The 27,295-nt window shown below is 44.2% G+C and overlaps 1 protein-coding gene and 1 long non-coding RNA gene across 12 annotated transcripts in view; one reads left to right on the top strand and one right to left on the bottom strand.

Moving 5' to 3' along the window:
• The window catches only part of LOC125466567 (polyhomeotic-like protein 2), a 271,012-nt gene extending 262,027 nt beyond the window's left edge, over window positions 1-8,985 (bottom strand). For 10 of the 11 annotated variants that reach the window (XM_048561185.2, XM_059638020.1, XM_048561186.2 and 7 more), the window contains exon 1: window positions 8,894-8,985. The gene's annotated coding sequence lies outside the window, so the exon portion shown is untranslated. Of the gene's footprint in view, window positions 1-8,877 lie in introns of all 11 variants that reach the window. The other variant, XM_048561187.2, reaches the window with a different exon arrangement.
• Window positions 8,986-9,112: 127 nt separating this feature from the next.
• LOC125466498 (uncharacterized) lies at window positions 9,113-24,871 on the top strand. The gene is made up of 3 exons (XR_007250471.1): window positions 9,113-9,270; window positions 24,375-24,433; window positions 24,541-24,871. It is a non-coding gene; the product is annotated as an uncharacterized LOC125466498 (long non-coding RNA).
• Window positions 24,872-27,295: the final 2,424 nt, after the last annotated feature.

Below are 27,295 nucleotides of genomic sequence, written 5' to 3'. Positions count from 1 at the left end.
TAGCAGGTTCTAGCCAAATCAAGTCCCACAGAGACAAATACAACTCAGCCGGTCACTTCTGGGGAGTTTTTTTCTTTTCTAAAAGGACTCAAGGGTCTTGCTCAGCTCATCCAGAGATAATCGGCTGGTCCAGCCTCTCCCACGTACTGTAGTCTAAGACCCTCATGACAGAGGACAGGAATGACTGGGAGGCTGCACTGTCTATGGGCTTCATGTCATACAGACTGACATTAAAAGGATTTGCTGATCCTCAGGATGTCAGACTGAGGTGACGTTACTGACCCATTTTATTCCTTCGGGCTGCCCTGTACAGAGCTCCCTGGGTGAACCTTCTGGAAGAATGAACGCGAGCACATCTCACCCTGGACCAGATATTATCTTAGAGGCCTCAGGGACATGGAGCAAGGCTTGCTGGCTCTTCACCGCCTGGAGATCCTCCGTGTCATGGACTCCCATCGTGTGCAGTAGGTTCTGCCTGCTTTTCTGGAGTTTGGACAGTTTTCCCGGCCTCTCCCTTGCCTTCGGAATACTTGAGGATAAACAGCCTCTTGATGCTCCCTTGACTGTTTCCCCACCAGTCCACTGGACACTCAGGAGGGCCTTCAATGTTTCTCTAATCTGTGTAGTCCCTTTCGAGCTCCTCAGTGTGTTTCTGGGGTCAACAGTTTCATGTTCACTTTCCACATTCCCTTGCCAGCCCCCTGCTCATCCTGTAGGTGACACAGCCAGCCAGCAGGAGGCAGTGGTCAGAGAAGGACATCAGCTTGACATGGCCCTGAGAGAACGTACAGGACACAAACAGGAACAGATAGAGCTGTCTAGCCACATCCAGGTGTATCTCCACTACACTCAATTTGCAGGGGTGAAGATGATGTTTTGCAGATTGAAGATTTTAACTGTTTCCATCAGGAATCTGGACGTGGAATCCAATTTGATGTCAACTTCTCATCGATGTGGTTTAAGTCTCTGGCCAGCAGCGGGATGGCTGGGTGCTCACCACCATTGCAGTGTACACATTAGTGTCAGGGGAGTATTTCTGTATGTAATGTCTGCTAGGAGGTGACTGCTCACCATCTCCTTAGCCTCAGAGATGGTCAAGTTGCCCCCTCACAGCAGAATACTCAGGCCAGTGGAACAGCTATCATTTCCCCTGGCCAAATCAAAATTGGAGGCCCATGGGTCCATGAGCTCAACATCTCCTGGAGCTGCTCAGGTGCGGTATCCCACATTCCTGCAGAAACAGGAAGTCTGCTTTGATGTTGGCAAGGCAGGCCAAAGTGGAAACATCACATTGGATTCAATGCTACACACATTAACGCTGGCAATTCTAACACCCATTTTGAGAGCGTTTATAAAAATTACCGGTAGACCCAACATCCGTTCGCTTGGGGGTGGGAGGGGGCGGGTGGTGGGTGGTGGTCCCTGCATGAGGTAGCTGTTGTGTTTCTCCCAAGAGGGGGATTACCCTGGATTTGGTGTTGCCAGGGCACGGGCACAGCCAATCTCTAAGATTTAGAGCCAGCCGTGCTCTGTTCTTTACTCAGAGCACTGCTGCTCCCAGGTGCCCAGAGTGGTGATGCGCTGGGTACCCCCTCCCCTGGTTCCCGACAGCCAGAGGGTTTTCACTGGGTCCCTATTGATGCCCAGGTGTTTCCAGGTTGGGGGATTGCTCCTCCCCTACGTTGCAAGGCCCTTTGGTTGGTGGCCATCCTCTAAGACTTTGTCAGAGGAGTGACATGGTGTCCAATGTGCAACTGCTGTGGGGCCCCAGCGTGTTTTCCTTTTCCAGCTGTTTCTCACCGATATCCACTTCCCCACCTCCTCCTTCTCCATTGACTGGAGGCTGGGTCAGTTGCTGTGCCTCTGACCTGGTGACCTTTACTTCTCCAGCCTGACCCTCCTCCCAGGTGCCCCCTTGTTTCTGTCTGTGGCACTATGTTCATTGTCACTGCACAGGAGCTGGGTTACTACAATCCATTTGTACAGCCCCCATATCCCAGCAGCAGCTGTCCTGAACTTTCTGGGAAGGTGCATATCGCTTGAAGGAGGCAGCTCTGACATCATGGACCCCTTTGGAATCAGGACAAGCAAATGGCAGGTCAAGATGTTTTCTTGCTGAAGGATGGCACCTTACTGCCCTTTGGAGGGGTGAGGTTTCATGGTTCACACTGTCTGTTCTGGCTGCCTGAGCATACATGGTGCCCCCCCCCCCCCCACCCCCAACCCCGTCTTGGGCAGGCCTTGTACAGGCTTCCTTGCAGGAATGCGGGATACTGTGCCCGACCAGCTACAGGAGATGGTGGAGCTCATGGTCCCATGGGCCTTCGGTTTTGATTGGGGTCAGGGAAATGATAGCTGTTCCTCCAGCCCAAGCACTCTGCTGTGAGGAGGAAGCTCTTGGCAGTCATTAGTCCGATGGCCCTCCTGTTTGTGGCTCACGCAGTCCGCTGCCTTATACCCTGACCACCAGCAGGTTCAGCACAGTCTAGGCTGCCCCACATGGTTAGGTAACCTCTGCTTCCTTCGATCTCAAAGCTGGAATGCAGGTGGAGGACCTTCCCATTAGCATTCACTTCCAGAGTCACCTTGCCCTACCACTTGCTGGTCCAGATTCCAAAAAGGGGGGTCCACTCACTGGTGCTGCCTCCTTCAAGCTACACATACCTCCCAAGGAAGGTCAGGACATCTGCTGTCAGGACGTGGGGGTTGTACAACTGGATTGCGACAAGCCAACACCTATCCAGGGGGAACAAAACAATACAGCCAGAGAGGGGACCCTCCCTTCCTGCTCAAAATACCTTTCAGCAATGCTCACATTACTCATACTCCTGAAGGTCACAGCAAAGTAGCCCATCACCACCCCACCACTGGGCAAATCCAGCAGGCAGGAAATACCTGCTGCTTGGAACCAGCAGCAATCCAGACACTCTCTTCATTCAACCAGTGACCCTTCCTCCACCTTCTTCACAATCACTATGATTGTACTGCAGACCCTCCTGGCCTGGGGTGCAGGCACCAGCAGAGGCCATAGCTAGCATAAAAACCCACCAATTGCAGCTCAGCTCAGCCTTCGATCCCGCAAGTTCTGCTCACAATCATAATCCAGTGAGAATCTCAACATTTTCTGATGAAGGTTCTCAGCTCAGACTCATCCTGACAGAAGCACTTTCTGGGTCATGGTACCTCTGCTGCCAGACCGGTAAAGCTTCTCAGAGAGAGTGTACGGGAGCAAACACTATGCCCACCACCACACCCCTCCTCGCCACCCCCCCCCCCTCCTCGCCCCCCCCCCCCCACCCATAATCAACATCCTGGGGGTTACCACCGACAGGAAACAGGAGGTCATACAGTGAGATAAGGAAGGGTCCTCCAATCCCCTCTCCAGCTGATGGCTGTTACTATCCTTTGGTCATGAATATACACGGTACAATGCACACTGAGGGGTCGGATTTTTGAGTTTGATGTATGCTTATTTATATTTGAAATGTTTTTTCTTTCTCTGTCCAGTTGAGATTTTTCTTTCCTTCAGATCCCCAAATGTTTTGAATGTATCGTGAATCTCTACATACCAGCTCAGTCATGCCAGACAGTTCTTTCTTTAATATTAACAGCAGCTCAACAGCTCCAGGTTTGTGTGACAGCACCCCCACACATCGTTTCATTTTCATTTCTGGTCTTTGACGGTTAAAGGTGGTTAGGAATGATTTAATTGCAATATTTCAGTTGTCCAGATATTGAGCAATCTGTTTGGAAAACTTGCGTTTTACACCAGCATAGACTTAAACAGAATTCATGAACTCTCCTAAAAAAAATCCTCTAATTTAGTTTAAACAGATCACCACTCAATTCCTTCTGCAGTTAATTAAGCCACTTCCACATTATATTCAATAGTCCAAATATATCCAACATGGTTTGCATATTAACTTGGATTCAAATTTATCCTCTGGTTTTCAGGAGGGAGATTCTGAAGCCAGTGGCTTTAATGATGAAAGCGTGTCACAGTACCAACCCACCCAAAGTCTGACCTCGAACAGGAATTGCCCAGGTGTATTCGACACTCGATGTAATGCTAGCCCGTTCGGCGTCAATAGCTATGGTTTGTAGCCAGAACCGGGGAAGGACACTGGCCCACCACAGAACCCAGGATCCCTGGAGCTGGAGCCTGAAGCCTGAAAACAGCTTCACCTTTGACCTGCCACCCCTTCACTTGCCCAATGCAACACTGGCACCAGGCTGAGACCACTCTACAACATCACCATAGGAGAAAAATTCTCACTGCCAATGACATTATGAAGACCGATGGTGAAGCCAGCAGCTTGAGCATGTTTAGGTCAATATTCCACTCCTCCCCACTCCCACACAGTACTTTCTGCCATTTGTTAATGTAAAACTGACAGTACACCAAGACCAGATCTATGCCAGGCTAAAGTCACTACCAGGGACATTGTGCCATGTTGGGGGACCAGAATCTAGGCTTTATTGTCCTTTCAGAAGGGCTATCCTCTTGGATAAAACATCAAACTGCAGGCCCCATCTGCTCTGTCAGGTTGATGGAAAAGATTCCAGAATTTCAATTTTGAAGAGCAGGGGAGTTCCCTGCAGTGTCCTTGTCAATAAATTACACTGCAAAATAGTTTCATTAAAATGGGTTGTTATCTGAACATCTGGTTTGAATCCCCCATTATCAACATCCTGGGGGTTACCGTCAACAGGAACCTAAAATGGACTAGTTTTAGTCAATACTGTGGCTAAAAGAGCAGGTCAGGGTCTAAGAATTCTATGGTGACCAACTCACGTCCTGACTCCCCAAAGCCCACCCACCATCTACAAGGCACAAGTCAGGAGTGTGATGGAATACTCCCCACTTGCCTAGATTGGGGGTGGGGGGGGGGGGGGGGGGGGAGAAACAGTCCCAACAACACTCAAGAAGCCCGACACCATCCAGAACAAAACAGCACACACTCGATTGGCACAACATCCACTCCTTCCACTGAAAACTCAGTTGGTGTGTACCATCTGCAAGATGCATTGCAGAAATTCATCAAGGTTTTTAGAAACACAAAACTGCATTAGTAGCCATTCTGCACATCAAACCTGCAACATCATTTATTACAATCATGGATGACAGAATTCAATAGTCTCTTCCTGCTTCACCTCCCCAATATTCTTTGATCCCTTTAGTCCCAAAGGCAATATCTAACTCCATATTGAAGTCATACAATGTTCTGGCCTTAACCACTTTCTGTGGCAGAGAATTCCACAGGCTCCCCACTCTGGCTGAAGAAATTTTCCCGTATCTCAGTCCTAAAATGACCCAACTCATGTCTTCAGACTGTGAACTGCAGGTCTGGCTTCTCCAGCCTGCAGGAACACTCTTCCTGCATCTACCTTGTTAGAATTTTATGCATTAGACTTGAGAATCCCCTCTTATTCTTTTCATCTCCAGCAAAATTCAACTTCTCCTCATACATTGGTTCCTGGGATGATGGGACTAATCTGGTAAACCTTGGTTGCATTTCTTCTATATTCAGAACATCCTTCCTCAGACAGGGAGACCAAAACTGCAAACAATATTCCTGGTGAGGTCTAATTAAAGCTGTACATAACTGCAGCAAGACATCCCTGTTCCTGTACTTGAATCCTCTTGCTATTAAAGGCCAAAGTGCCATTTGCTTTCTTCTCTGTCTGCCGTATGTGTGCGCTTACCTTCAGCAGCTGAAGGGATATGGACCGAATGCTGGCCAATAGTACTAGATTAATTTAATTTGGTCAGTACCTTTCAAACCACATCCTGAAGGACAAAGGCAGCAGATATATGGGAACACTATAAGCTGCAGGTTCCCTGTGTTCGTCCAGCTCCACGCCTTGTTATCTCACGTTCCCCATCCAACTTGCTCACGATGCTCACTTGGAAATATATCACTATTCTTTCAGTGTCACATGGTCAAAATCTTGGAATTCCCTCCCTAAGGGATGATGAGTCAAGCTATAGCACATGGGCTGCAGTTCACCATCACCTTCTCAAGGGGCAACCAGGGACAATGCTGGCCTAGCCAGAGACATCTACTTTCCACAAGCAAAAAAATAAGTATATTGGAGGTTGGGGGAGTTTGCTGTGAACAAATTGGCTGCAACATCCTGTACCTAACACCAGAAATGACACTTTTTTAAAAAAAAGCAAGAGTACTACATTAACTCAGAAATACTTTGGGATGTGAGGAGGTCACGCAAGGCACTGTGGAAATGGAAACGATTTTCACTGTGCCAAATTCACTTTGCAGTCGACAGAAAGTAACTGTGGGATATCCTTGGGTAGCTCAGTGTTGACACTGGGAATCCCAATCCTAGACTCCTTGTTTGAGTCCCACATTGGTTCATGAATGTTTAAAGAGATCGAGAAGTCCAGTTACAGTGTCTCTGTCTTGGGTTCAGCAGGTCTGAGCTCAAGTTCCGCCTGCCCCAGGGAGGTCTGAACTTAAAAATGAAGAGCTAGGAAATGCAAACACTGCAGGGCAGCAATAATGCATTGTAAGCATGTTTTGCACCTCCAGTTTCTCACCCCTCCCCAACATATCAATTACTTTTAAAATTTTTCCACCAACATAGAACATAGAGCAATACAGCGCAGAACAGGCCCTTCGGCCCTCGATGTTGCGCCGACTTGTGAACTAATCTAAGACCCTCACCCTACACTATCCCATCATTATCGATATGCTTATCCAAGGGCTGTTTAAATGCCCCTGATGTGGCCGAGTTAACTACAGTGGCAGGCAAGGTGTTCCACGCCCTTACCACTCTGAGTAAAGAACCTGCCTCTGACATCTGTCTTAAATCTATCACCCCTCAATTTGTAGCTATGCCCCCTTGTACAAGCTGAAGTCATCATCCTCAGAAAAAGACTCTCACTGTCCAAAGTAAGCCAATGACACTGACACCCATTGTGCACGTATATCCAGGAAATTGGAAGCAGGCTTGAATTTTGCTGAAAGAGGAGTCGAGGATACTAGACAGCAGTCTCACTGCAGTCCACGCGATTCATCCAGACACTGCCCATTATAGCCCGTGTACAGGCTGAGGGAGACTGCAGTTTGGATGTGACTTATCCTGAACGGGCTGCATGACTGTATGCAACAGGGTGGGAGGATCGAAAGCATTTTGCTCCTCTGTCTTTATGAAGACAATGACTTCAATAAAACAATCAGCTGAAAACAGATTCCAGCCTGGACCTTGCAATCCAAGTGCCAATTTTCTGATGTTTAAAACATAGCAGACTAACTCTGTGTCCAGGGATGTGCAGGCTAGATGGGTTAGCCATGGAAAATACAGGGTTACAGGAATAGGGTGGGGTGGACAGTCTTGGTAGGATGCTCTTCAAAAGGGTCAGTGTGGACACAATGGGCTGAATGGCCTGCTTCCACACTGTAGGGATTTTAATGATCCTACAAACTCACTGTAGATTCTCTTCAATCTACAGCGAGTTTATCCAGCTTCTAACTCTCACCACCCTGGCCAAAGCCAGTCTCTTAGTAGGAAACCATCGATTAATTCCATTTAGCCTCGAGATCAATAACTCAGTGGTGGGATTACTAATGACATTACAATAAGAGCTTCCTCACACAGGGCTAACTGCACTGACCAGGTAATTAATTCAATGGTGCTGTAATTAGTTTAACAATTCCTTGTAAACAAATCTGGAGCAAAACAGATTTTAGAATTCTGCACAATGTGTAAAATGGCAACAGAAAGTAATGGATTGCTGTAAACAATCAGCACATGCTTAAAATGTTCTCTGGACACTTGGAAACAAGTTGTTTTTCTTATATAAAAGGAATAAAAAGATATTAAGTTAAGAAAAAGGTAAACAAGTAGTTTGTCAACCCATCAGATCTGCATTTGCTGTAAATGCACATTTACAGAAACCACTGCAGTAATTGTCACTAGCTTCCCCATTGCCTACAATTTTAACTAGGAAAAATAAATAATTTCTTAAATTTTATTACAAAAAAGTGATCTGTTTAAATTAGATTGGTTTCAAAGGCTCAACTGAAAACATTCATAGTGCTATTTAGATGTTAATATTTATACAAATTTACAGGCTCTATGCACTGTTAAAGAAGCTTCATCATTCCCTAACAGATTTAATTTCAACGATTCTTAGATGTGTTTTGACACTCCACAAAATACAGGGTCTCAGAGTGCACCAACTGTTTTTACTGAAGTTCCAGTCTCCACACTGGTTTTGTCCATGAGCCTTTATTTCATTAACCATTTCAAACACGCACAGCATAGGGGTCCCCAAAGACAGTTAAATGCAAATGAGATACTAATGATAGTTTGAGAATGCCCTCTTTTCATTCCTTTATTGCAGTTAAAGGAAAAACTACTGCCTCTCACTGCCGTACAGGGGAGAAATTTGATAAAAAAAATTAAAGAGACACCAGTGTTTTTGCTGCAGCTGCTATGATCAGTGCGATTGTGGCAGAGTCAGACTGGTCTAATTAACCCAGCTATAAACAGGGCGACATTCACAGCTAAAGAACCGCTTACAGACCTGGCTCTGTAACACAAGCTGCCAGGAGCAGTACTGGTGACAATGGTACGGACTAGTGACTAAACCCTACTCTCTCTGAGATTAAGGAGGCACTTGCAGAGGGGAAATCTGACAACCTTTCACTACATACTGGGAAAAAAACTCACATACACAATCCCAAACAAGATCAGACAATCTCCCAGAAATAAGCTGTAAACATATCTAAATGTAATTCAGCTTCCTAACAGCTTGACTTTGGTCCTACAGAACAAAACGAGTCCGCTAAACACGGCTGAAATACAAACAGAACAACACTGACACTTCTCCCAACTCCATGTATCGCTTACCAGCCAGTGTCCTTACCTCCTGCCTGGAAAATGAACTGACACACTACACCATTCCCACTCGTTCTTCCTACACACCAGCAAAGAAAAATTCTACAATTCATTTGCATTCCAAAATGCATCACATGACAGAGATTTTCCCAATAGCTACGAAGTATTATCCCAAAGACACTCCCCTCTACTTTAGGGTCAGGTCCATACTGACGGGGCCGTACCACTGTGCATTACAACAAGGGGTGGCTGCAGACAGACGTTTAATGCTTTTTATTTGCTTGTTATGCCAGCCACATAAACAGCAACTTGCAAAAGTGATACACCATAGACTGGGGCCGACTAAGGTGATAACACAATTGGACCATTTTGATCACAGCTAGCTCCTGGCTCCTTTTATCCTAGGTAAGAGCTGCAAACACATAAAGCCAATCCCTGTACTGCTTTGTATGTTTATTTCACATTGACGAGAGTGATATTTTCTTGGCCAGCCGTCAGTAGATGTGTTTTTAATCAATGTGTTGCCAACAGTAGGTAGTTTATTTGCTGCAGCCTCTGTTGCCTGGCAACAGTCTGCTGACATTCTCTACAGGAAAAATGCCAGATATTCTCCATGCCCTCGTGATGTGATGCCAAACTGATACTGCATCACTTATTCTCAATGAATGCAAATTTATTGCATATTCACACACACATGTCCCATTGTTAGGAATTCTGAACACAAAGCTATTCTCCAAAAATAAATATGGATTGAACTAGAGAGGAGCCAAGCTGCTGCATATATACTGCATAAATGCTGGGAGTTCATAGTGCACAGTTTCGACTCAGTGAGAAGATCATTGATTCAATATGTTTTGCTCTTTTGTGTTTCTGTTGATGTAGAAATATAAATATGCTTTAGCTTGCACATTTACTGAAGCAGTCCTTTCGCACAACAACAATGTGCATTTTTGTGGTGCCTTTTTCAGCATCCCAGAGCTAACCAAGATAAGATTGGACACAAAGCCACATATTAGGCCAAACAACTGAAAGCATGTTAAACAAGGTGTAGGTTTTAACAAGCGACTTAAAGGATGTGAGCAGTGAAGAGGTGGGAGGGAGGGGATTCCCCAGTCTCAGTTCACAGCAGTTGAAGGCATGGCCCTCAATGAGAGTGTGATCCAAGTGATGGATGATTAAGAGGCCAGATTTGGAGAAATGCAGATATTTCAGAACTTTGTGGAACTAGAGAAAGGTGCAGAGATAGTGAAAGGGTAAACAGAGGCCATAGAGCAATTTGAGACCTGGAGAGTAACTTTAGTTTTTCTTGGCATTGCTTTGCTGGAAGCCAATGTTGGTATCTGCATGAAGATTGGAATGATGGGACTTGGTGCAACTTTGAACAACACCAGCAGAGATTTAGAGTTAACAAAGCGTGGAGCTGGATGAACACAGCAGGCCAAGCAGCATCTTAGGAGCACAAAAGCTGACGTTTTGGGCCTAGACCCTTCATCAGAAAAGACCCTTTTTTGGTGAAGGGTCTAGGCCTGAAACATCAGCTTTTCTGCTCCTAAGATGCTGCTTGACTCGCTGTGTTCATCCAGCTCCACGCTTTGTTATCGTGGATTTTCCAGCATCTGCAGTTCCCATTATCTCTGAGATTTAGAGTTTACCTTGGCTAAAATACAGTAGACCAGCTGGGAAAGTGTTGGAATAGTCAAATCTAGGAATTACAACTAGGGTTTCAGTAGCAAGAGGTGGCCCAAATTACACAATGTTCCTAAGATGGTATTGGGCAGTTTCAGTTTGTCAGAAAGTATGATCAGCAGCTCAACTCAAGGTTCAATGTGATCTGAAGATTGCAAATAGACTGGTACAACTTCAGTAAGGGCTAGACCCAGCTGCTGGAGAACAATGTTTGTGCTAGATACTGAAGACAATGAATTTACTCTTACCAAATTCTGAATGATCGCTATCTACAAGTTCACTGATGACACCACTGTAGTGGGGTGGATATCTAACAATGACGAGTCAAAATACAGAAGGGAGATAGAGGGCTTTGTGACATGGTGCAGTGAAAACAATCTGTCTCTCAACGTCAGCAAAACTAAAGAAAAGATCATCGACTTCAGAAAGAAAGGAGAACACGCCCCTCATCTACATTGACGGAAGTAAGGTAGAGAGAGTGAAGAACGTCAAGTTCCTCAGAGTAGTGATAACCAACGAGCTGCCTGGGATGCCCCACATAAATGCGACCGTCAAGAAGACGAAGCGACACCCCTTCTTCCCCAGGCAGCTGGGGAAATTCGGCATATCCATAAGGTCCCTCACCAACTCCTACAGATACACTGTAGAAAGCAGACTGTCCGGGTGCATAACGGCCTGGTACGGCAACTGCCCTGCTCAGGACTGTAAGAAACTACAGAAGGTGGTGTGAACCGCCCAGACCTTGCGTCCATGTACTCCATTTATTTTGCCTGCTGCCATGGAATGGCAGTCAACATCATCAAAAACCCATCGCACCCTGGTAATAACCTCCCATAAGTTCTTCCGTCAGGCAGAAGGTACAGAAGCCTGGATACATACACAAGCAGGTTCAGGAACAGCTTCCTTCCAGCCGTCACTGACTGATGAAGGGACTACAGCCTCAAAAAATGTAGCCTGCATTGTAAACTGTATGTCTCTAAGTCTTTTTGATCAGCACATGCTTTCTTTGTTGTGATCTGCTTGTACCGCTCGTAAACATGGCTTGTCACTGTATTCTGGTTCACGTGACAACAAAATCAAAACCAACTCAATATACAGTCAAAGGAAAGTTGTGATCATTCAGCTCTGGGTATTAGACAAACAGTCGGTGCATTAGTGACAGTGGAGGGGTTGAGAAAGGTGGTGGTTGGGTCGTGTTGGATGTAGCCAGCAAACATGTAGAGTCAGAGATAATGGGAACTGCAGATGCTGGAGAATCCGAGATAACAAAGTGTGGAGCTGGATGAACACAGCAGGCCAAGCAGCGTCTCAGGAGCACAAAAGCTGACGTTTCGGGCCTAGACCCTTCATCAGAGAGGGGGATGGGGGGAGGGAACTGGAATAAATAGGGAGAAAGGGGGAGGCGGACCGAAGATGGAGAGAAAAGAAGATAGGAGGAGAGGAGAGTATAGGTGGGGAGGGTATAGGTCAGTCCAGGGAAGACGGACAGGTCAAGGAGGTGGGATGAGATTAGTAGGTAGGAAATGGAGGTGCGGCTTGAGGTGGGAGGATTGGATAAGTGAGAGGAAGAACAGGTTAGGGAGGCAGGGACAAGCTGGGCTGGTTTTGGGATGCAGTGGGGGTGGAGATTTTGAAGCTTGTTAACCAGCCCAGCTCGCCCCCTACCGTCACTGCATCCAAAACCAGCCCAGCTTGTCCCCGCCTCCCTAACCTGTTCTTCCTCTCACCTATCCCTTCCTCCCACCTCAAGCCACACCTCCATCTCCTACCTACTAACCTCATCCCGCCTCCTTGACCTGTCAAGGTGCTGCTTGGCCTGCTGTGTTCATCCAGCTCCACACTTGGTAAACATGTAGAATCAGACATGTTTTCTGTGAAATAGTGAGAGATACCATTCTTTGTTCATTAAGTCTCTGCATTTAAAGCAAACACATGTTTTCCAATGTAAAACAGAATTGTGTCCTTGTCAACAAACCACACAAATAGAGATGAGAAAGACAGAAGTGGAAAATTAATACCAGGAAATATTTCAAACAAGCAACAGATGCACAAGCAAAGGGAAATGCTCCACTCATTTTTTGACTCAGATGCTTTGTTAAATCTCTATATTTTCAAACATTGATCAAAATAGTTTAAAGGCTTGTTTTAAATGCCAGGCCATTTTACTGCAACAACATCTCTCTCAGACCTCTGAAATAGTCAGCCTTCTTGTTGAAACAAGTGAGCAGTGATGTCCTCCAGCTTTATATTACAAAGCGAGGTTATCTAATTAACCACAGTCCACAGAGGCATATTTCTCAATTAAAAGAAACACTTGATTGTCTAGAGCTTGAGGGCACCTCTCTTGTTATGTTCATCTTAGACATAAACATACCAATCACCTACAAGGATTGGTGAATCAGTAAGGAATAGAACAGAATATCCTTTTGTTGTCATGTATACTCCATTGTAGAAGTACAATGAAAAGCTTTTGTTGTCTGTCTCTTATGGTGCCATCTTAGGCATTTAAAAATAAGTTAGAAATAAGAAATTATTAAATGATAGACATTACAACCAGGTAAAAAAAAACAAATAATCGTAATATTGTAGCAGCTCAGCACAGGGCCTCCGCACTGTGATCTGACCATCCTGACCAGACCCCAGTCCAACGCCATCCTCACTCTGCTCCAAGCCTCCAGTCCCTTTATTTGGGTTGTGTGTTCTTTATTTGAAGGTAAGATTATGTTCACTGAGAGCTATGTATAGTGCATGTGACTGCTGCTTCAGTCAAGAGACAAGTCACGGGACTAATACCTCATTTTCCTGTTGAGGCAGTTTAAGTTATTCTCATCTAGGTATACGCACATCATATGACAACAAACTCTCCTAATGTGGGGCAAAATGTGTGTGTCGACATCTATGAACTATCACAGGCAGTACACAGACTGGATTTGCACTATAGGTGTTCTGTATCACGTTATAAATGTCCAGTAAAGTCAGCTAGTTGACAACACCCCAATATTGGAAAATTGTCTTCACGCTACCATTTCCCTTTAATGATCCAATCTGCCTATATTTTATACTTGTCATTTTCTCACATGTTTTGATGTTATTCCTCATGTTTCCGGTAAATAGAGAGCGCAACCTCTTGTCTGGTTACCATGGAGGAAAACAAAGCCCACCTCTACCAGGCAAATGGAAACCAACTTTCAAATGTACAGAGTTAGCAGGGACTATGATTGACTCCAAATAGGTTGGTGGTTCATTCACAGAGTTATCAGAGTTGGGTAAAACTCGAAAAGTCCTGAATATGTTTGTCTTATTGCAATTTTTGAAAATTAAGCATATCTGTTCCAGATCATCAGCTCTATGCTTTTTTGCTGAATCCTGAACAATTCTGTCAATATTGTGGAAGATCACTATGTTATAGCCAGTGAGATCTTCCTATGGTTACATTCTGATAAAACAAAGTGTTAACCAGTTTATCTATTTGTTGGGTCAGCTGAAGTGATCACAGACAGATCAAGTGCTTCATTTTGAAAATGTGATGAATGCAATTGGCTCTAATTGCTGTGACTTACCCACTTTGTAAGTCCATGTTAAAAACAGTTGGTGCATATTGTGAAAGAGGCCAGAGCCGCCATTTTAGAACTTTACTCAAAATGGCAGTTACACAACAAAGGAAGCCCAAGTTTTTTACATTTAGAAGGAAATATGAGAAACATCCATTCACACAAACATCTCTGTTGCAACTGCCTCAGTTCCAGTTCAAGTTGCACAGACAGACACATGTTTAGTCATAAGTGTAGTGATTTTTTAGGAGAACATCTGGTGATTGTAAATTCTTGGATCTAATAGTAAAGTGTTGCCACTTTAACCATCCTTTGTTTAATGTCTACAGGCAGCTACCAGCTATGTGCAGAAATAATGATCATCCTCATAAATAGTGACTATTTATTTATAAATAGTGACTATCCTGTTATGGAGCCTATTAGAGAAAATGGGAACACGGGCTACAACATGCAATCTCCTGCAATTTGTTTTTGTGTGTTCAGGTATATGACTGCTCCCTCGAATTAGCCAATGGAGTGCCTGACTGTGCAGAGCCTGAAAAGGTGATGTAGCTTTAAAGCAGCTGGTGTACAGCCAATTACAGAGAATATTAAATTACAAATTTGGATAGGATTAACTGAATCCTGCCCCAACATTAAACATGGTATCACATCAGTTTTTTTAATAGCAACATTCAGATTAGACATATAAAGATTTAACAAATCAATATACAGAAAAATCGACTGTTTTTGGAATTAAATGTGTTAATCGTTTAGGTGAAATTGCAGATGATGGAAAGGTCCCCTCAGTTTTCAGTAGAATCGAAGTCAATGAGAGTCAGGGGGAAACCCCTCAGCTGGTTAGAGTCACATCTAGCTCATAGGAAGATGGCCATGGTTGTTGGAGGTCGGTCATCTCAGCTCCAGGATATCCCTGCAGGAGTTCCTCAGAGCAGTGTCTCAGGCTGAACCATCTTCAGCTGCTTCAACAATGACCTTCTCTCCATCATAAGGTCAGAAGTAGGGATATTTGCCATCTCTAACAAGAAGGTATCTAACATTGTGCCTTGACATTTAATGGCTTTACCATCAAAATATCTTCCACACCCCAGGGATTAACATTGACCTGAAACTCAACTGGGCCAGCCATCTGAACACATTAGCTACAAGATTAGGTCAGAGGCAAGGAATCTTGCAGTGAGGTACTCACCTCCTGATACCCCAAAGTGCATAATAAAAGAATAAATTAAAAAACAAAAATAAGTAGACAAGATTCAGAATCACAAGTGATTAAGAAAACATAACTGTCTGTGTTTAAGTAGTAAGGATCAACTTCTGAACATTTATTATATTTTGTAACGAGAATCAAAATATCCAATATATGTTGATGTAAGGAGAACCACAAAGGAATTCAGATAATCTAAATTAAGGACTATTGAGTTAAAATAAATAAGCTTATTTATTATTATTTATTCATGGGATGCTGAGATAACTGACAATGTCAGCATTCATTGCCCATCCCTTCATGCCTTGAGAACGTCAGGGTGAGCTGCCTTCTTCAACCGCTGCAGTCCATGTGCTGTAGGGCAACCCACAATGCCCTTTAGAGAGGCAATTCTAGGATTTTGACCAGCAGCAGTGAAGGAATGGTGATATATTTCGAAGTCAGGATGGTGAGTGGCTTGGAGGGGAACTTGCAGGGGATGGTGTTCCCATATATTTGCTGTTGGATCTTGGGTGAATTTCTGTCATGCATCTTGTAGATATTTGCAGTGTTCCTGGTAGTAGAGGAGGTGACTGTTTAACCATGACATGGTTTTGAAGATCCAGACCAGGATGAAACAGGAACAGGGAGTGATCAGGGAGGGCCAGTTGCATCCAGTATTTAAATGACCCAGTGAAGAAGCTTTTGTTCTTGTTTATTGCATCATCTTTAATTGCTCTTAGATGGACCATTAAAGGAGAAACATTTGGACTGTTCCTTGGGAAATGGAAGATGATGGTTTAAGGTAGTGGGTGGGGTGGTGTCAGGATCCAACCTTACCCAGTGAGCATAAGAGGACATTATGCCTCTCAGCCTGATTCCTGGGCTGGCAGGATTGATGTGGTAGGAGAGGGTGAACTGGTTAGGATTATATTTGCTGGAGCTCAGAAGAATGAGAAGGATCCCATAGAAACCTGTAACGTTTGAACAGGACGAGGCATGGGTAGACGCAGGATGGACGTTCCTGATGGTGGTGGGCTCACAGTCTAAGGATACGGGGTAACCATTTAGGATGGGGATGAGGAGGAATTTCTTCAGCCAGAGACTGGGGAACCTGTGGAATTCACTGCCACAAAGAATGGTTGAGGCTAGAACATCGTATGAGTTTAGGAAGGAGTAGGATATAGCACATGGAGCCAAAGGGATCAAAGGAAATGGGAGAGAAACAGAACAGCCTCTTGAGTTGATTGATCAGCCATCGTCATATTGAATGGTGAAGCAGATTCGAAGGACTGAATGGCCTACTGTTGCTCCTAGTTTCTATATTTCTATGCAAACGCAATGGTCCTTTTCATTGTGTAATTCAGTGTGATGGGGATGAGGGGCAGTGCACCTTTTCCTAATACATGACCATGGAGATGTGGGTGCTGCTGATTGTCTGCTTCTCATTTAATCAAATATATTCAGTCTCTCACAGTCACTGCATTCACTAATAGAATTCTCGCTACATACTGAGCAAGATGAACTTTGTTCCATCCTAGTTAGCAGGCACTCCAAGCACAGGGACACAGTTTAGTGTTCAGTGACACTGGTGAACCTACTTGGCAGACTTGGCAGTCAAATTGTTGTCCAAAGCTTTGATCTTGAGATAAACAGTGAGGTAGATTCTTAAACTTGCTCTGTTTTTCCAATTAATAATAACGGTGAAACAAACTTACATCATTGATGATCTTAAGCATTAATCCACAGCCATACCACAGTCTCTGTGGGATAAAATACTGGATTTTATACAACAGAAGGAAACTGTTGTTGCGTGCACGAGGGATTAATTTGCAACACATTATCTCTGTGGGATTGTTAAGTAAACACACTGACAGCTGTATTCTGAAGATTCAGTCTACAACTTGAACATTATTGTATTTTAGGTTTAAAGGGAGAATTTCTGAGAAACCTTATGCTCAAAGTTAAAATACAAAAGTTCAGTGGAGTCATTGCCGTGATGTATGTATGAAGGATTCTGCAAGTTATTTTGGTGCAATTTTAGCCGTTATGCATTGTGTTCATAAACAAGGTAGGTCTTTGCAAAATTTGCATGAAGACTGCTTTTAAAGGGGGTAGATCCTTGACAAAAGCCACCAGGTGGAAATGCAGCTGATGTGATGGGAGAAGGGAGCTGGTCGTGTCACTGCAGGGTCTACAAACTGGCCTATGTGGTCTTTCAAGAAGTGTACTGTTTCCCTTATAGACAGTGGATATTTGCTGAGTTTCAGTGATTGAAAGAGAACCATTAACATTTTTTAAAATTATTGAATAGAAATCATAAATATAGCCTGTTCCACACAATTGGCAGACATTTCAAAGGACAGTGTCTGATCTGCCTGACGCTGCTGACCTACCTGTAATCATTGAAACCCATCTTATTTGCATGTCACTTATGACCTTTTCTGCCGAATAATCTCTGTTCACTGCTCCTCATCACTGGGGAATTTATCATTGAAACAAATCTGGTTACATTGAGACTCTCACTACAAGACAAAACCATTTATTTATTTGGCAAATGCTCGGTTTGTTTTTAAAAGGGCAATATCCAGCAATTGCACCAATTGTGAAATGATGCAGTGACATCCTTCAGGACTGTTCCACAAGGGATCCATGGTGAGCTGTTAAGATTAATACAGGAATGGCTCAGTCATAGAAAACAGAAAGCGGCAGTGGAAGGGTGTTTTCTAGTGTCTACTGGTGTATATATATCAAAGCAATTTTGGAGGAGAATGTATGGGGCCTGTTTAGTATGCTTGCAGATGACATGAAGAGTTGGGAGAGTTGTTGGTAGTGAGGAGGATTGTCAGAATATAGATAGTTTAAAGACTTGGTTGGAGAAATGGCAGATGGAGTTGAATCTGGATAAATGCGAGTTGATGCACTTTGGAAGGTCTACAGTAGGAGGGAAGTATGCAGTAAGTGGCAAGATGCTCAGAAGCAGTAACATACAGAGATATATATCATACCGGTACACAGTTCCCTGAAAGTAACAACATAATTGTATAATGTGGTCAAAAAGGCATATAAAATGCTTGCCTTCATTAATCAGGGCATGGAGTATAAAAATGGGCAAGCCATGTTGCAGCTGTACAGAATTTTATTCAGGCCACTTTTAGAATATTCTGCACAGCCCTGGTCACAAAACAGCCAGAAGGATAGGGAGACTTTGGAGAGAGAACAGAAACAGTTTGCCTGTGTTACCTCATGTGGAGGTTATTAGCTCTGAGGAGAGACTGAACAAACTTCTTTAGGGTTTACTTGAATGTTGGACGATCGAGAGGCAACTTGATAAACATTTACAAAATTATAAGAGGCTAGAACGGACAGTCGGAATCTCTTACCCAGGGTAGAACGGACAGTCGGAATCACTCACCCAGGCTAGAACAGACGGTCGGAATCTCTCACCCAGGGTAGAACAGACGGTCGGAATCTCTTACCCAGGATAGAATGGACAGTCGGAATCTCTTACCCAGGGTAGAACGAACGGTCGGAATCTCTTACCCAGGGTAGAATGGACAGTCGGAATCTCTTACCCAGGGTAGAACGGACAGTCGGAATCTCTTACCCAGGGTAGAACGGACAGTCGGAATCTCTCACCCAGGGTAGAACAGACGGTCGGAATCTCTTACCCAGGGTAGAACAGACGGTCGGAATCTCTTACCCAGGATAGAATGGACAGTCGGAATCTCTTACCCAGGGTAGAACGAACGGTCGGAATCTCTTACCCAGGGTAGAACGGACAGTCGGAATCTCTCACCCAGGGTAGAACAGACGGTCGGAATCTCTTACCCAGGATAGAATGGACAGTCGGAATCTCTTACCCAGGGTAGAACGAACGGTCGGAATCTCTTACCCAAGGTAGAACAGACGGTCGGAATCTCTTACCCAGGATAGAATGGACAGTCGGAATCTCTTACCCAGGGTAGAACGAACGGTCGGAATCTCTTACCCAGGGTAGAACGGACAGTCGGAATCTCTCACCCAGGGTAGAACAGACGGTCGGAATCTCTTACCCAGGATAGAATGGACAGTCGGAATCTCTTACCCAGGGTAGAACGAACGGTCGGAATCTCTTACCCAAGGTAGAACAGACGGTCGGAATCTCTTACCCAGGATAGAATGGACAGTCGGAATCTCTTACCCAGAGTAGAACGAACGGTCGGAATCTCTTACCCAGGGTAGAATGGACAATCGGAATCTTTTACCCAGGACAGAACGGACAGTCAGAATCTCTTACCCAGGGTAGAACGGACAGTCAGAATCTCTTACCCAGGATAGAACGGACAGTCGGAATCTCTTACCCAGGATGGGATGGACAGTTGGAATCTCTTAGCCAGGGTAGAAAGGACAATCGGAATCTTTTACCCAGGACAGAACGGACAGTCAGAATCTCTTACCCAGGATAGAACGGACAGTCGGAATCTCTTACCCAGGACAAAATGGACAGTCGGAATCTCTTACCCAGGATAGAAATGTCAGTTACAAGGCGAAGTAGATTTAAGGTGACAGGCATACATTTTGAGTAGATATGAGAGACAGGTTTCACACAGAAGGTGGCAACTTCCTGTAATGCTGGAGGAGTTGATGGAAGTGGATACAATAGTAATATTTGTAGGGACATCTTGATGGGTTCTTTGAATAGGCAGAGAGTAGTGGGATACAGTCAGCATAATGGCAAAGGTTTTTAATTTAGAAAGGCCTTATGTGTCGGTGCTGTCTTGATGGGCCGAAGTGCCTGTTCCTGTGCTGTACTGTTCTTTGTATAATGCAGCAGAAACTTTCATTTGATTCATTTATGGGATGTCGGCATCACTGACTGTCCAGCATTTATTGCCCATCCCTAGTTGCCCTTGAGAAGGTGCTGGTGAGATGCCTTTCTTGAATCGCTGCAGTCCTCCTGCAGTGGGTTGACCCACAATGCCATTGGGGAGGGAATACTGGGGTTTTGATCCAGTGACAGTGAAGAAATGGTGATATATTTCCAAGTCAGGATGGTGAGTGGTTTGGAGGAGAACTTGCAGAGGATGGTGTTCCCTTGTGTCTGCTGCCCTTGTCCTTCCAAATGGAAGTGGCCGTAGGTTTGGAATGTGCTGCCTAACAATCTTTGGTTAATTTTCACAGTGCATCTTATAAATATTATACACTACTGCCACTGGGCATCAGTGGTGGAGGGGGTGGATGTTTGTGGATGTGGTGCCAATCAAGTGGGCTGCTTTGTCCTAGATGGTGTTGAGCTTCCTGAGTGTTGTTGGGGCTGCACCCATCCAGGCAAGTGGGGAGTATTCCATCCTGACTTGTACCTTGTAGGTGGTGAACCGGCTTTGAAAAGCCAGGAGGTGAGTTACTCGTCGCAGTATTCCTAGCCTGCTCTTATAGCCACTGTGTTTATGTGGTGAGTCCAGTTAAGCTTCTGGTCAGTAGTTCATCCCAAGGCTGTTGGTGGTGAGCAATTCAGTAATAGTAACACCATTGAGTGTCAAGGGATGGTTGTTAGATTGTCCCTTATTGGTGATGGTCGTACCCTGGCATTTTGTGACACGAATGTTACCCGCCACATGTCAGCCCAAGCCTGGATATTGTCCAGATCTTGTTGAAATTGAGCATGGACTGCTTCAGTATCTGAGGAGTCACGAATGGTGCTGAACATTGTGCAATCATTGGTGAATATGATCTTATGATGGAGGAAAGGTCATTGATGAAGCAGCTGAGGACGGCTCCACTGAGGACACGACCCTGAGGAACTCCTGCAGAGGTGTCCTGGAGCTGAGATGACTGACCTCCAACAACCACAACCATCTTCCTTTGCATTAGGTATGACTCCAACCACGGGAGATTTTGCCCCCAATACACATTGATTCCAGTTTTGCTTGGGCTCCTTGATGCCACACTTGGTCGAATGCAGCCTTGATATCAAGGGCTGTCACTCTCACCTCACCCTCTGGAATTCAGCTCTTTTGTCCATGTTTGACCCAAGGCTGTAATGAGGTCAGGAGCTGAGTGGCCCTGGCGGAACCCAAACTGGGCGTCACTGAGCAGGTTATTGCTGAGCAGGTGCTGCTTGATAGCGCTGTTACTGACACCTTCCATCACTTTACTGATCGAGAGGAGACTGATGGGACGGTAATTGGCCGGGTTGGATTTGTCCTGCTTTTTGTGTACAGGACATACCTGGGTAATTTTCCACATTGATGGGTAGATAGCAGTGTGGTAACTGTACCGAAACAGCCTGGCTTGGGGAGCGACAAGTTCTGGAGCACAAGTCTTCAGTATTATTGCCAGAATGTTGTCAGGGCCCGTAGCCTTCGCAGTATCCAGTGCATCCAACCGTTTCTTGAAATCACGGGGAATGAATCAAATTGGCTGAAAACAGGTGTCTGTGATTCTGGGGACCACTGGAGGAGGCCAAGATAAATCATCTACTCAGCACTTCTGGCTGAAGATTACTGTAAATGCTTCAGCTTTTCCTGTTGCAATGATGTGCTGGGCTCTTCCATCATTGAGGATGGGGATATTTTTGAAGCCTCTTCTTCCAGTGAGTTCACAACTGTGTGAGTGGATGCGGCTAGACTGCGGAGCTTAGATCTGATCCATTGACTGTGGGATCGCGTAGCGCTGTCTATCACTGTTTGGAATACAAGTAATCCTGTTTAGTAACTTCACCAGGTTAATACCTCATCTTCACATATGCCTGGTGCTGCTCCTGGCATTCCCTCGTGCACTCTCCATTGAACCAAGGTTGATCTTCTGGTTTGATGGTAATGGTTGAATGAGGAATTGAATTGACAGCAGGTATTTGGAGTATTTTCGGTTCTTATGAAAGGTCACAGACTTGAAACCCTAAACCTGTTTCTTTGTCTATATAGATGCTGCTTAACCCATTGAAGGGTCCAATCCTGAGTAAGGGTCATCTGGGCTCAAAACATTAACTCTGTTTCTCCCTCCGCTGATGCTGCCAGACCTGCCGAGTTTCCGCAACACTTTCTGTTTATATTTGAAGATTTTTTTTCTGATTTATATTTCAGATTTCCAGCATCATACAATTTGAGTTTGAATTTAATTTATTGTTGTCACATTTATGGAGACAGAGTGAAGAGTGTCACATTCTGCTGTATGGTCACTTTGGTGTGGTGTGTTTTAGGGATTGAGTTTCCACAATTCCTGCAAAACATAATGATGCCTCTTTCAGATTGGAAGTCACATGACACTAGGGTTATAGTCTTACAGCTTTATGTGAAATCATTAGCTTTCTGAGCGCTTCACCTGACGAAGGGGCAGTGCTCAAAAAGCTTGTGATTTCAACTAAACCTGTTGGACTGTAACCCTAGTGTCATGTGATTTCTGCCTTTGTTCCTCCCCCCACCCCTGGCCAGTCCAACACTGGCACTTCTTTATCATATCTTTCAGGTTGTATTCTGTGTTGAAGAACACAAAATGGAACACCAACCACAGGCATGTTACCTGAGTGTACAAGGACCTTCATAATCGAAGGTGTTTCATTTCAGTAATGCTATTCTGCAGCTCAGGACATTAAACAACAACACCTTTTAAGTTTCACCCAGTGTTGGACAGGTCAGCGATAACCAGCTCCCAAGGTCAAACAGGATCTGACCTCTACATCTTTAGCAATCTCGACTAAACTGCAATAACAATTGCTGCTACTGAATTAAAACTGGTGCATCCCCTCAGGTTTACACTGGTTAGATCGAAACTACTAACAGAAATATTTGTGGCACCTTTCACAATGTCAAAGCATCCCAAAGTGCCTTATAGCCAATGAAGTACCTTTGAAAATGATGCAATATTTGAAATTTCCTGACCTTCTCTTGGGTCTTTGTGTTTCCAGCTTCAGTCTACACTGACCCAGGACAGCGCTGGAGCAGCTGAAACTGAGATCCTTTCGACTACTGCATCAGGGACTCATGTGTTCCTGAATTCTGCAATTCTCACCATTTACAGGACACTTAGCCGCTGAATTCCATTGCCAATGAGCTCTCAATCTATTTGTATCACAGTCCAAACACAGGAAGAGAGCAGGACTGTCATCCACAATCACCCTATTATTAACGTACCTCTATTTTACGAGTTTGACTGTCTAAATACAACTGGTGCATTTAGAGCAGGACATGTCATTGATGTACTCTCACATTCTATTGACTTGCTCTGAAATAAAAGGGTCAGATCTATAAACAAATAGCAGTCCACGCACAGGAACAGGAAGCCAATGTCCCTGATGTTTAGGACTGCAGTGCAGGCTTGACTTCATTAAATCTCTGCCATTAGATTAATGCATGTTGCAAAATGACCCAACATTTAAATTAAAAGTAGGCTTTTACAGGCTAATACCAAAGCACAAAATTGTGAATGTCAAAAATCTGAAATAAAAATAGGAACTATCAGCTCACGCATCTGTGGAGAGAGAAACGGTGGTCACTTTCTGCCTTGCTTAGGGGTTAGGATAATTGTAGCTATCTTAACTGAGAAAAGGCCAAGGATTTGTTTTACTCAGTCATGGGATGTGGGTATCATTGCCTGGACCAGTATTTATTGCCCATCCCTAGCTGTCATGGCGAAGGTGGTGGTGAGCTGCCATCTTGAGCCACTGGTATAGATAGACCCACAATGCCAGTAAGGACAAGGGTAGTAGATACATGGGAACACTATTGCCTGCAAGTTTCCCTCCAAGCTGCTCATCATCCTGACTTGTAAATATGTCGCAATCCCTTCAATATCACTGGGTCACAATCCCAGAATACCCTACCTAAGGGCTTTATGGGTCAACCCACATCACAGCGGTTCAAGAAGGCAGCTCGCCTCCATCTTCTCAAGGGCTACTGGGGATGGATGATAAATGCTGCGCAGACTGTGACACCCACATTCTTTCAGTGAATGTTAATAAATGTACAGCTAGTACCAAGCAATGAAGGTAACAAGCCAAAACAGTGTCTTGTTCGAGGTTCACACTGGGAACCTGTAATCCACTGACACCATAGATTAATAAGTATTAGTATTTAAGAACTGCCTTACTGCAAGCTCTTTATTTCTCCTAGGGATGTACACCAGTTATATGAAAGATTACACAATGGAAACTAAATGCACCCAGGAAGAGGTGAAAACAAAACTTTGAATATTATTTTAATAAATCATGCTTTTATTGTTTGATAAAGTGACCATTTCCAGTTTGTAACATTTCCTTGTATTTGCCTTTGTACCTAGAGATACACAGAAGATAGAGCATAAAGAGAATTGAACACCAGCTGTACCCAGGTTGGACATGAGTAGAGTACAACATAGAGAGCCAGGAGTCAGGCTAAGGAAGGCCCGAAAATTTATCCTGGGTCACATCATCATTACTACATGATGAATTCACCTCAGGCTAAATGAGAAATACCACCTGAGATTGAGCTTCTCCCCCATTCTCAGCTGTTGCGCATGTTCAACATTTGCAGTTTTCAGTCAATCATGGGTCCAAAGAATGTTTTCCATTTCTGCTTTAACCAGTTTTAGGTTCCAATCAGATAATATCTCAGTCACTGTATTTGTACAGCTCAACTCCATCATTAGAAATGTTTACTCCAGATTTTAATATAAAGCTGTTAGTATTCTCTGAGATAACAAGGTGTGGAGCTGGATGAACACAGCAGGCCAAGCAGCATCAGAGGAGCAGGAAAGCTGATGTTTAGGGCCTAGATTTTCTGAAGAAGGGTCTAGGCCTGAAACGTCAGCCTCCCTGCTCCTCTGATGCTGCCTGGCCTGCTGTGTTCATCCAGCTCTACACCTTGTTATCTCAGATTCTCCAGCATCTGCAGTTCCTACTATCTCTGTTAATATTCTATGCCTTATTTGTTCCGGAAAATGTATATGTAATATTCAAAACTAAGCTAAAACAGAGGATTTCAAACCTTTCAGCAATCATTACAGCCTTCAGGTTATTGGGCAGACTTTAAGTAGGAAACGCCGCTTTCATAAACAAGACAATTTCATTAAGCAACTGAGCTGGTTCTGGACAGACATCTGGGATTCTTCACTTACAGAGGAATACAATCACTGCACTGAAAGGCCCAATTAGAACCTGGGCTAGACATTGAGTTTTCAGGAACCAGAAATTAAGCAGAGCTTCCTGATTGATTGTTCTTTAAGCTTCGATGGACCCACCTCCCATACAGCAATATTCAGCCCTCAGTCCTTAGCCACAAGTGCTCCCCGTGCCCTGGCCAATAGTTAACACTGAACCAACTTCAGACAAAGCAGGGCACCATGTCAACACTGTATCACCATTTATGGGATCTTGTTATACACAATATTTCTGCAGCATTTCCCTATATTTAACTGCGCCACAGGATTAGTTACAATAATTGTATTTAAAGCACTTTGGGACAGTCTTAGCTCACAAACGGTAGGATATAAATACACAAATATCTGGTCAATCCCTGCACCCAGACAGAAATTAAAGCTTGCCTCCTCAAGACCAGGATTCCCAAAAGCTTTGAACTTTAAGTCCTTCTACAATGTATCACTTCATTGCTGCTCCTCTCCCTGTTTGCCCCCTGCTGATCCCAAAAGACCAACTCCAAGGATTAAATCCAGACAGAGCCTCTGTATTAGAGAAGGGTGGGAGAGGGCAGGGGTTAGTGGGGAGTCACGTTGTTCTTTGATATTTCCTTTCACAACTTTAACTTTTACTTCAGGAACACATAAACCTTTTGAGGATCCTTCTTATCTTCCTCCCCCTCTAATAACCCCTCACAGGAATAATGGCTCTGGACAATGTGTTAATCCATTAATCTATTGCCGAGTGCTCATTTAACGTGTGCCTATTCTCACTCCTTTTAATAAACACCCCTTTCCAGAACCATAATCCTCATTTGCAGCTGTGAAGGGGTTTTGTGGAATTCTCCTGTTTCCAAATCTGTTCCACTTCAAAATTGTTTTATTACTCAATCTAATTGATGAGAAAACTCCTTTAATAAATTAGTACATCTTTCCCAAGTGTGTCTAATTTTGAATTCATTCTGATACAAACCTGCTGTGAATAAGCATTTCCTTGCAAAAGACAAAGGTTAAGTGCATTAGTTTTCCATGTTCTGGTGTGTGGTGTGGGTTTAATTTGATTAAGGCACTAATTGATGAAATGCTTCTCTCACTTAAGTGGGGCTTGGTGTTCCATACATATGTGTTAGTAAAGTTATTCCTTCACTTTTCCTTTATTCACTCATGCGATGAGAGAGTCTCTGGCTGCAGTAAGTGTCTGTTAGAAGGTAATGGTGAGCACTTTTTAAACTACTGTGGCCCATCTTGTAAGTATATCCACAATCCTGTGAAGAATTGAGACACAGGATTTTAACACAGCAATACTGAAGGAACGGTGGCATGTTTCCAAGTCAGGATGGTCAGTGATCTGGAGGGGAACTTGCAGTTGATGAAGTTAGATCATAAGATGCAGGAGCAGATATAGATCATTCTGCCCGTCGAATATGCTCTGCCATTCAGTGAGATCATGGCTGATCAGAAAACTCTCAACCCTATTTTCCTGCCTTTTCCCCATAAGCCTTGGTTCCACCATTGACCTAAAACCTACCCATCTCAGCTTTGAAATGATTCAGCCTCAACAGCCCTCTGTGGTAAAGATCTCCACAGATTCACTCCATCCTGCTAAGCTCCTGAAGAGCCTTGTATGTTTCAATAGGGCCATTTCTCATTCTTCTGAACTCCAATGAGGCCCAATCTCTCCTCATGAGACAGTCCCTTCGTCCTCAGGATCAGCTGAGTGAACCTCTCCCAGGTTGCCTCCGGTGTCACTACCTGTTTCCTTAGATAAGGGGCCTAAAACTGTTCATGGTATTTCAGCTGTGAAATGGCTAGTGCCTCGCATAATTTGACAAAATAAGGACCAACAACCCATTTGCCTTCCCTATTACTCACTGAACTTGAAGGCTAGAATAGTGATTCATGAATGAGGATTCCCAGATCC

This window comes from Stegostoma tigrinum, chromosome 28, assembly GCF_030684315.1.
Source record: "Stegostoma tigrinum isolate sSteTig4 chromosome 28, sSteTig4.hap1, whole genome shotgun sequence".
Classification (NCBI taxonomy): domain Eukaryota; kingdom Metazoa; phylum Chordata; class Chondrichthyes; order Orectolobiformes; family Stegostomatidae; genus Stegostoma; species Stegostoma tigrinum.
The sequence above is the reverse complement of the archived record's forward strand: the minus strand, read 5'-3'. Positions and strand labels throughout refer to the sequence as shown.